This window comes from Phyllobates terribilis, unplaced genomic scaffold (genome assembly GCF_046119375.1).
Source record: "Phyllobates terribilis strain yellow unplaced genomic scaffold, ASM4611937v1 Scaffold_3__8_contigs__length_932513732, whole genome shotgun sequence".
NCBI lineage: Eukaryota > Metazoa > Chordata > Amphibia > Anura > Dendrobatidae > Phyllobates > Phyllobates terribilis.
This window is the reverse complement of record NW_027362763.1, coordinates 549,235,382-549,246,934: the sequence shown is the minus strand read 5'-3', so window position 1 is coordinate 549,246,934 and position 11,553 is coordinate 549,235,382.

The following is an 11,553-nucleotide window of genomic DNA, read 5'->3' as shown; positions in this document are numbered from 1 at the left end:
GAATGGTGTCTTAGAAAATAATGAGTCGTCCCGCAACAAGCCCTCATATGGGCTTGTAGCCCGAAAAATAAAGAAAAAAATATGGCTGGTGGAAGTAGGGATAGAAAAAAGGAAAGTGCAAAAATAAAAATTGGCGAAGTCAGGAAGGGGTTAAAAGCATTTTAAATGAGAACTGGTATGTGACAACATCATCTAAAGTCATTCAAAAACTCCAGCTTTGTTGCCAAAGTTTTTTTATGTGCGTATGATAAAATAGAAGTAGTTCATCTTATAATTGCCATACAAAAAACAACATCATAACGGCCATCTAGCTTGGCAAACAAGATCTTTTTCATTTATCTGGTGAATTCTGAATATGTGCCTTATTAAAGCTTATTATAATCATGCCACTTCAAACTGGGTTTGAAAATTTTAAAAAGAAACTTACAAATTCTCAGTTGCTTTAGAGTCCTTTATACAAAGATCATAAATATCATAGAAGTACTACAATATGTCCATTAACGAACTTGCAAGTTTACAAAAAAAATTTGCTTCTCTTAAACTCCCCCATACACACAAACTTCCTCTCATTCAAGCCCACCTATATTGATGGATTTAGCCGACATGATTGTCAGAGGAGATAAGGATCCAGCATATCCAGTTTCAGACTGTTGCTGCTTTGGCCTATATTAGATGTGCTACCAGAGACGTCTTGCAGTGTCTTTCTCTTAGAGAATACAAAAGCGCTCGGCAGAACGAGTGCTCCTCTGTATGGGAGAGTCGGGAGAGACAGTTACCGACTGAGCCATTGTTCGACCAGCAGCTATTTAAAGTGTAAACAGAAGTAGAAGGGCTCTCTAGATTATTATGGTGTCCTCCTGGGTTCTGTTATGTTTCGGTCTCTACAATAGAAGAATAAGCGCATCGTGCTGATCTCATGTCAATCCACCTGATTCCTGAAGAGGTGCATGCCTCTTCGTGAATCTGAAGTGTCTGGCAAGTGGTGTGCACCACTATGCACTATGCCAGTAATCCTGCACCAATTCCTGACTGGTGTAGGATTTCTGGAATAGGGAATGCCACAGCTAGTCATGAATTAGGCAAGCTGAGGCATCATGCCCCTTCCTGCCCCAGCTCTGTATATTTTGGTGGAGCTGGGAGGTCTAAAGGCCTCCATACACATTAAACTAATATCGGACGATGGTAAAATATGATTGGGGGTGCCAGCCGATTGGTTGGGAGAGATGTTGATTCTGCATGTCCGTCTTAAGACGGCTGATCGTTGTTCTCCCAGAGATAAGCCCCCGGCTGACATGTCAGTTGGTGGCTTTCTTGTAAAGAAAGGGCGCTCCTGTGTATGGAAGAGACAGCTGAGATGGCTGTCAGGGGAACGATTGGCTGTTTATGGTTCATTACATAAGATTTTTTTTTTTCTGCATTTTAGTGTTTGAGCTTCCTTTAAAGGGTTATTCCCATCTCTTCACTAGGTCTCTTTCCTCATGTGCAGGCAATACAGGACCTTAGGTATCCACGGTTACGACCACTAGCAGCTAGCTAACTGTCACTTTATCAGGGGACGTAACCATGGATACCTAAGGTCCTGCAATGCCTGCACGTGAGGAAATAGACAAAGAAATGTAGTATAGTATTTTTGATTCACTAATTGTAGGTATTTGCTAATATTATTAATACATCTACTACATATTGGGATTGGATCTTGGAGATGGGAATACTCCTTTAAGCAACTTTCAAATTTTATTTTTATCTATCTTTTAAAAATGTCTGCTTGATTTCCCTGAATATAACCTGTTTTATGTGTACATTCAGGGGCATTAGAGAGAAATTAAACAGCCGATTTCTTGCAGAAATCACTGGTATTTCCTATTCATGTGAAAGCCATACAGAAATCTGTGTGCTTGCTGTCAAAGCCACTCCATACAGGTAAATCAAACTTTTTTTTTCTTTTTTTTAAGTTGCCAAAATTTCTACAACAAATTTTCAGTATGTGAATACCTCCTAGACCTGCTGAACTCTTGTATTTTATCATGATAATCGCCTGGATTCTAGTGATTGAGACTTGTGCCACCCACTACCACTATATCAGATACACTGTAACAAACCACAGTAGAATGCTTCTTAATGTTTTATTACACGGTCATTAAACCTGCATAGAACTAGAAAACCCCTTTAATATTTCTCTAACTCCCGCGCTTCACAGTAGTCCAGCAGTATGGACTGGATTTTTGTATGAGCATTGTGGGGCCTCAGGCAGGTGAAGGTAAGAAGCTATGGTTCTGAATAATATATGCTTTGGTGATCTTCTGCATTGTACCTAGTTATCAGTAAAACAACTTGCCTATATGGTCATGCTTATTGTTGCTCCATAGAACCGCTTCTATCTCTTACATACAGTAGCTGTCAATAATGAGTTGTAAGCATGGCCTAATATATATATATATATATATATATATATATATATATATATATATATATATATATATATATATATATATATATATATATATATATATATATATATACTAAAAAAAACTGCATCAGGAACATCTGTCTGATGCTTGATGAATTACATTGCAATATTTGCCTTAACACATATATACAGGGGTATAACGTGTATTTTATTTGTGGATGTGATGAAGATTTTCTTTAGCGTGGCAGCTGTAATCCGTAGATGAAGATATATATTTTGATTTGTAGTGAATAGTGACCCATTGCTGTATGTAGGACGCGCAGAGTATTTTCTCTCGGTGTAAATAACTGGAAATGTACACTGGTTAAATAGCAAAATAATATTCTTTATTCTCTATCTGTACTGTAACACAACTTGCATATATGTATTATAATATATATTTTCCACTGGCGTAATCTTACAGACAACAAATGTATTACCTTTTTATATCATGTACTATTATTTTAAGTTTATCTTGTGTTTTATGCTTCATAACAATCAAATTCAGTTCAGTATACAGTCTTACTATATTGTAGAGTTTATCGATGTGCACATTTTCAAGTGCCTTAGAACAATGTGTAGATCTTATTATATAATGAAATACAATTGTTACCTCAATAAAAAAACTTTCAAAAAAGACCCATCTTGCCTGAATCTTTGTTACAAATTGGGATGTCATTGTCTAATACTCATCATCGGTATTTTATATCCTTCATATTATTACATTAATTATAGACTATTGCATTTATTGCTTTTTCTTTGCCCACCGTGATGTCAATTCTAAGGAATAGAGTACCTGAGTACTTAAAAGAAATCCGCGAGTGTTGATTTTTGTTGCTAGATGAAGCCGCATGATCACAGATCTGTGATCATGCGGCTTCATCTAGCAACATAAGTCAAACCTCCTTGGCTTTTAGCCTTCTGACAACCAAATTGGGATTCCTTCCTACAAATGGAAGCGCCTTCTGGATCTTCGTCTATTACTACGTTCACATAGAGCAGTTTCTGGGAGAGGAAGACTTCCTTCCACGGTCTACCGGATGGGCAGCATGCCAGTAAAGGGATCCTCTGTATTCATAAGTGACATTTATTGTGCGTAATTTGCACAACCGTTTTAGGTGAACAAAATCATTTTCCACTCACTCCAACACAATAAATCATATTTACTCCTCTTAGATGGCGCTCTCACTTTGTTTTTTTCCTCGATTTTCCCTTTCCAGGTTCCTCATCACTAAAGGATATCTGGGCAAGCACGAGAATGCAAAGCCTAAGCTAACATCATTGTAAGAACACAAATAAACAAGCATTGCATGCCAGTAGTGCTAACCCCTGGCGAGTGATATTTTTAGAGAAATGGGATAAAAGTGGTGAACATCCAAAAAGTGCCTCACGTGAACATTTCTTTAAACAATTTTTCATAACTTTTACTGACCTAACATTATCACAATACTAGGACTGAATAATACTATCACATAGAAATAGAATAACGTCATACAGCAGACCTGGATAAACTGCAGCTCCCGGGCCACATCCGGCCCTTTGGCTATTCCTATCTGGACCACAAGCCAGGACAGCCAAAGGGCTCGGAAGCAAATGCAATGTGACACTGCAGTGCCGAAAGCATCGCAGTACATTCCTGACCTAGATGCGCAGATCTGACCCTTAGAAACAGGTTAGGTGTGTATTTGACAATGGAGAACTAAGGGAAAGGTAGAAGAAATATGAGAAAGAAAAGAGTGCGAGAAAAGAAACGACAAAGATTGGAAGATGGAGAAAGATTGGGAGTGTGACAAGTAAAGAGAGATAGACGTGAGTATGCTAGAGATGTATTGATAGAGACCATAGGAAAAATCATAGTAAGGATTGCAGCCGATCAGAGCACATCTAGGTTTATTATACTGAAGGCTGAATAACAGGAGCAGTATGATTTACTGCTTATTACATTTATAAAAAAAAATAAGTAAATTTATGGTTATGGTTTTGATTAGCTCTTACTGGTAAGAATACATGTTACTATAATTACTATTTTATTAGCAGTAACAGCAAGTCTGTGTTCGTAATGGTAGTTCCCTTTGCTCCACTCCACAGGCTCTGTGCTACCTTGGGGCAACTTCCCACCAAATCACCAGCAAATTCGGAGACAAATCGTTTCCAATGCACCAGAGAGAGATCGATTCCTTTATTCATCCAAAATGCATTATAAAAGCACTGTTTCGGCCAGCAAGCAGCCTTTTTCAAGCATAAACAAATCACCTGCCATTTTGTTTATACTTGAAAAAGGCAGCTTGCTGGCTGAAACGTTGCTTTTATAATGCATTTTGGATGAATGAAGGAATATAACTATCTCTCTGGTGCCTTAGTAGCAGCAAGTCAGCATACTTAATTCTGCTAAATGTTAATAAACCAAATGAATATAAAATAATGTGTATAAATAATATTATTATAATATTGAGCTGAATTAGGTTCTCCCTATTGTTTCAGCCCTCCATGCCAGTGACTGTCTTTCATGTGGCCTCTGGCGAAAATTAATTGCCTACCCCTGCCATACGGTGATGGGATAAAGTTGGTTTTCATTTCACACTAATTTTGTTTTCCTGTAGAGTGGGAATGGAGATGGGAAACCTTTCCAAAGGGAATGTTAGGCAATGATTATCTTTGTGCTGGGATTTATTCTTTAACTTTAAAAAAGTGTCAGTGAGACCGATTTCTCCCAAATGTTGTACAGCCATATAGTGACTGCATAAAACTGCCAGAAAGTTGAGAAATGCCTGGGTAAAGAGGGATAGTAACACTATACAAAAAGATTAAAGGGGTTGTCCAGTCTAAATTGATAAGTCTGCAGTCACTCTGTGTGACTGAATACTTATGAATCCCCCCAGTGCAGGCACTGTGTGCTGCAGGGATTAGCCGGTCTCTGAGCCGGGAACGGCTGTGATGTATGTGTTATGCATATTCCCAGGCAGAGCCCATTTAGTGGGCGACGCCTTACTCCATACACTTGTATTGAGCGAGGCCGCAACCCGTCTAGTGACGCGGCCATCCAATAGGCCTTCCTGGCTCAGAAACTGGCGAATCCTCGCAGTGCACAGTGCGGTGTTGGGAGGATTCATAAGTCTGTAGTCACACAGAGTGACTGCAGACTTTTCATTTTAGACCGGACAACCCCTTTAAGTTTTATATGCGTCTCCTCTCTCATTCCTCTATCACTTTCTGGAGACCAATAGTTTAGAGGGTAGCTACACTAAAGAACACACATCCTACAGCACTGTCGCTACAGGAAGTATATGTGTGATTCCAATATGGCTGCCCCTGGAAAGCTTTTAAAAAATAGCTGTTACATTTAAAAAACCTATCTTCTTCAGGCGTGATAAAACAAAATTTAAATGGAGTCTCTAACCACATTTCTTCCCATAAGATAATAGTAGCATGGGGTAAGGTACTTAAACAGGAGGTTTCACATACCTTTGTGACCTTTGAAATAGGTCTAATAATTGAGAAAGTAGAAATTATGGCTACTAGTAATTGATTTTCCAGGAGTCAATCATGACCGCACCAAAGGAAGTTTCCCTCTTAACGTTTGCAGAACCAGGAACACAGGTAAATTAGCCCCATCCACCAACACACTCAAATATTTTTCCAATTACTACACCAGGAAAGATGCCACAAATTTACAACCCCAAATCCAAAAAGTTGGGACGTTGTGTAAAGAAAACGAGAATGCAATGATTTGGAAAGTTTTTAGTTATATTTTATTCACAACAGAACATAGAACAGATATCAGAAGGTGAAAGTCAGACATTTTTCCATTTCATTTGAAAAAATAACTTGTTTAGAAATTGACGGCAGCAAGGGCCTGCAGATGACCATGTCTTATAGCCGTAGTGATGGAGAAGGTGAGTTTTCCAGATGTTGAGCCAATTAAACAATTGACATAACTGTTCTCAGTTCTCTGTGATTTGAAGAACTGTCTTGAATCCCTGGAGAGCAGGTCCCCACAAAGTATTGATCTCAAATCTGTACTCTCCAGACTGGCTTGCATCTGTGTTAATTAAAGTGAATGCAGTGGGGATCCATTGATTGACTAGTTAAATGTCTCCAATCAATTGAAGACAAAGCAAAGATTATTTTACCACACTGGGAATGAAAATAATTTTGTTTAGAGTACTCTGATCTCAATTGCACTGAGACAGGATTAATCGTTGAGATGGTTGAGTGCAATAAGACAGGAGGCCGGTTCGGGAGGGGGGTGTTCCTTTGCTTATAAAGGTCAAGAGGGCAACCTACTTTAATGCTATTGGAGGGACATCCTGGAAATCATTAATTTTCCTGAGTGAATGCCAAGCACACAGACTTTCCTTGGTGAACCTGCCTCACATCACCCTCTTGGGCTTGATTGACTGTTCCAGTATTTGTCCCTCTCTTCAGTGCTGAGATCTCAGGTATTCTTGGAATGACACATACTCGTCACTCTACCTAGGCTGGGCAACTCCCGTGTGTACAGTACATGGATGCAACCCATGCACATAAGTGATGATGCTGCTTAGAGCTTTTCACTTACAGCAGGGTATATGCTCATTTTGTATAAGAGTATGAAACGCTGGCAGTACTCACATGTCCAAATAGCTTACAATTAGCAATCAGAAAAAAACAGTCCGAGGTGGTGCTCAGCTAAAAATAGTGATACTGAAAATATGGACAAGAGAGAAACTTCAAAATAGTGTCACTCACCATTGGTTACTAAAACAGCAACTTTATCGGGGGAACATGTGCAGGGAATAGACCCGGAGGAAACAGAAGACAAATGACAGCTGTTTCACGTGGAACACGCTTCTTCCAGCTTGTGTGTCAAAAAGAAGGACACCTCCTATTTAAAAAGCTTCCAATCAACAACCCAGGTACAATAAACATTAACAAAAAAACATGAATCAACAGAAAAAAATATACATCTTTAAAAGTGCACAGTACTGATTCACGTGATTAATGTAAAAATGGACTCAAGTCATGTCGTTCATTAAGTCCCAAAGGATCTCTTTCTTTAACAAAGAATTGTGTCGATCACCACCTGACATCAGTATAGGCAATGAGGATCACTATCGTGTACCTCCCTCATGTGTAATCAACCTTGGTGAATCTTTTCCCGATGTAAGTGAACGAACATGTTCACTAAATCGTTTGTATAAGGGGCGAATAGTTGTCCCTATATAGAACCTTCCACTATCACATAAAATTGTATAAAACCAAAAATGTACTTTGGCATGTAATGAAGTGATTCAAGGGATGAGTATAACTGTCCAATTGTATATAATTGGTACAGTGCATAAATTTGCAATAATTGCAATGCCTACACTGAAAATTACCTTTTGGTACACTACTATTCAGCCAGTCTTTTTTTTGGGTTGTAAAAGTCTACCTTTAACTAAAATAACTTTTAAATTCCTGATTAATTTCTGACAAATATTGCTATTAAAAAAAATATCTTTTAGAAGGAGCAGGAATTTGAAAGATATTTTAGTTAAAGTTAATTTAACTTATTTATATAGCACCATTCATTCCATAGCATTTTACACACCATCATCACTGTCCCCATTGGGGATTACAATCTAAATTCTCTATCAGTATGTCTTTGGAGTGTGGAAGGAAGCCGGAGTACCAGGAGGAAACCCATGCAGACACAGGGAGAACAAAAACAGAATACCCAGAGGAAATCCACACAAATACAGGGAGTATGAGACCGGAGTACCCGGAGGAAAGCCACACAAATACAAGGAGAATGAGACTAGAGTGCCTGGAGGAAACCAACACAAACACAGGGAGAACAAACCAGAGTACCCGGAGGAAACCCACACAAAGACAGGGAGAACAAACCAGAGTACCTGGAGTAAACCCACACAAACTAAGGAAGAAGAAAACCAGAGTACCTGGAGGAACCCCCCACAAACACAAGTAGAAGAAAACCAGCTTGCCCTGAGGAAATCCACACAAACACAGAGAGAACATAATGACAAAATAGAACATAACGAAAAAATAATAACAGATAATAATGAAGAGTTTGGGAGTTATTCTAAGAATATTACTTGGTGTTATTATCGAAATACCATTTATTGCATAAAATGAAATACCAACAGTCCATAGTCCTGTGTCTGTTATGTACGTTTACAGATGAGCATATATTACTCAATGGTGCATATATAAAAAAAAAAAGTGAGCATCATACTCGCTTATAATCACTTGTTAATAATAATAATAATAATAATAATGAATAATCACTCGTTCCATAATGAAATTTGCAGTATAATATGCTAGAAAAATGTATCTGAAAATGACATCCAACATTATTGCGTTTATTGACTATATTAGTCAGACTAGTTAAAATTGTGTCTTGTTTTAAAATGTCTGGCAAATGGCATAACTTTAAAGGTAACGTCTCAGCTCATACATGCTACCCAATCCATGGCAAGCATGTATTAGGCACTGGGTGGATAAACTCAGCCAGATATGTGTGATTCTAAAACACTGCGGCGTTCAGAGAAAACCATACTTTAAAACCCAGAAAAACAGAAGAAAATATATAGATGGCCACACCTAAGAAAATTTAAAAACTCCAAATTATCTAAAATAGTGAATTATTTGGGTGTTTTTCTAGTATACAAATTAGTAATAAAAAAAAATGTCATGCTGAAGACTAGTTGGACAGGAGGGTCCCGGGAACTTTTCCCCACCCACTCACTGCCTTGGAGTGATATGTCTCTCTTTATATGCACAGTTAGGCAGAGACCGGTCACCCCAGGGAAGCAGGCGGGGAGAAGCTGCTGAGGTCCCCAGCGGCTTTTAAAATGTGTTTTTCTCTTAAAAGCCACAGCGTTTGGGCAGCATGAATCTGCTGTCAGGTTCACTTTAAAGGGTTTCTTCTGTTTTAGATGGATACGTTCATTCTTGTCTAATGTGACAATGGAACCTATATCATCCCTTATTCTGGACCTCAGGTCCTTGATTGTCTTGCCCACATATCTCAATCAATTCTGGCATTCTAGACAATAGAAAATACCTATTGAGGTACATCTGATGTGTTTCTTAATCCAGTAATTTTTTTTTAAGCAAAGTCATCTCTGAACCCCTTAAAGGGAAGCTAAAATAAGGAAAAGATCTATTGTTTAATCAGGTTTTTGTTAACATATTTGGTCTTTTTTTTTTCATATCATGATCTTTATTAAAAAACAAAATTAATATTTTTGCAATTTTCATACTGGCCACTAGGTCTTTTTTAGACTGATCTAAACAATAGTTCATTTTCTGATGACAGTTTACATTTAACTGCAATAACAATTCTACACAATTTACACATCTTACATGGAAAGAACACAGATCGCCAATCTAAATTTGCAAGTTTTGACATGCAAAATGGTTCCCTACTAATGATGAGCACAAGCGTGCGTTACTTGAGAATGCAGAGTTTGGTTGAGTATGCAGCGAGGTGCTTGAGTGAAATGTTCATGTCCCCATGTCATCATGTTTCTCAGCTGTTAGACAGCCACAAAACATGCAGGGATTGCCCATGTTTGTTAGGCAATCCCTGCATGTGTCTTGAGTGTGTAATAGCCGCGAAACATGTGGCCGCGGGGACGCGAACATTTCACTCAACCATGCGCGATACTCTGTGCATACCTGAGCACCCTCGGCAAACTCGAGTAACGAGCACTTGTGCTCCTCACTATTCCCTACCAAAACATTGGAAATTGATGTTGCTTTGTCATAGCCAGAAGAAGCTAATTTTGTCATATGCTCTCTAACATTCGGATCTGATTGAAGGACGACCCAGTGCTTGCTTAATATACTAAGCATATCATGCCAATTTTCATGGTATGTCGTAATGAATCTTATTTTGTGCATCATCTTCTTTACTTTTCGGAGTCAGAAGATTATGTCTATCAGTTTTAAGAGCATAATTATATATGCTTTTGATGATCCTCATATTGCTGACCCATTATAAGGTGAGCCACTAGGGGCTTTCTATATACAGTAATAGATGGTGTTGTCTGAGACATAGTAGCTGAGCAGAATGAAATGAGCCTGTATGTCACACTGCAATAGTGTTTGTGTATATTAGTATAAATGTGTGATGGTATGAAAGACAGTGATACTTTTATCTTCTGAACTGTTGAATCGATAAAGCATTTCTGAAGAGCAGACCCTTTTTTAAGGGTATAAAATGGGTATATAGTACATTATATATGTCTATCTCTGCCTGTAAATCTCTTTTCTCTCTGTTGGATACATCCGCATTGGAGAATATAATCTTTGCTGCATAAATATCATTTATTTTTTGTACCGGACAATAGCCAATATCCCAGTAACAGTTAAAGGGTACGCTCACATCTGCATAAAACTGACATCAACCCCAACGCCATTTCTGGGGCTGGTGTTATTAGTCTGGGAGGGGAACAATATCCATGGCCCCTTCCCAAGTTATTAATATCAGTCCTCAGCTGTCCACTTAGCCTTTGCTGGTTATTAAAAATAGGGGGGACCCCATGTCATTTTCTTTTGGTTCCCACCTTTTTAATAACCAGTAAAGGCTAAGTAGACAGCTGTGATCCTATATTAATAGCCCAGGAAGCTCCATGTTTATTGCCCCCTTCCCTAGAATGCATGACCATAAAAATCTACACTTTCACATACCTGGGGCCTTTTAGGCCCGTGTGCAAATAAATAAATAACCAACTGGAAATGACAAACAACTATATACCTGAGGAATACCTAGAGTTTCAAAATTCTAACTAAAGAAATCTTGCAGAAAATAGAAAACAATTAACAGGGCGGGCCTGCGAGGCCCCTGGTATGCGTTCTAGGGTTAAAGGGGTTGTGCACTACTTTATATCCCCCCCCATGGATCCCCCCGGGGCCCCTAAGACTTCTTGTAAATACCTTCTGTTGCTGATAATGCCTGTGAGCAGCGCTATCACTGGCCGCTCACAGGCATCACGTGACCCCCGGCTGCAGCCGGCTCTGACATCCGCTGATATCACAGGTGCTGGCAGCAGCTGGGGGTTACGATCTTCCTGGTTCCACGGTGGATGCCAGGCTGTGGGCGGGGTTATCCCACACGTCAC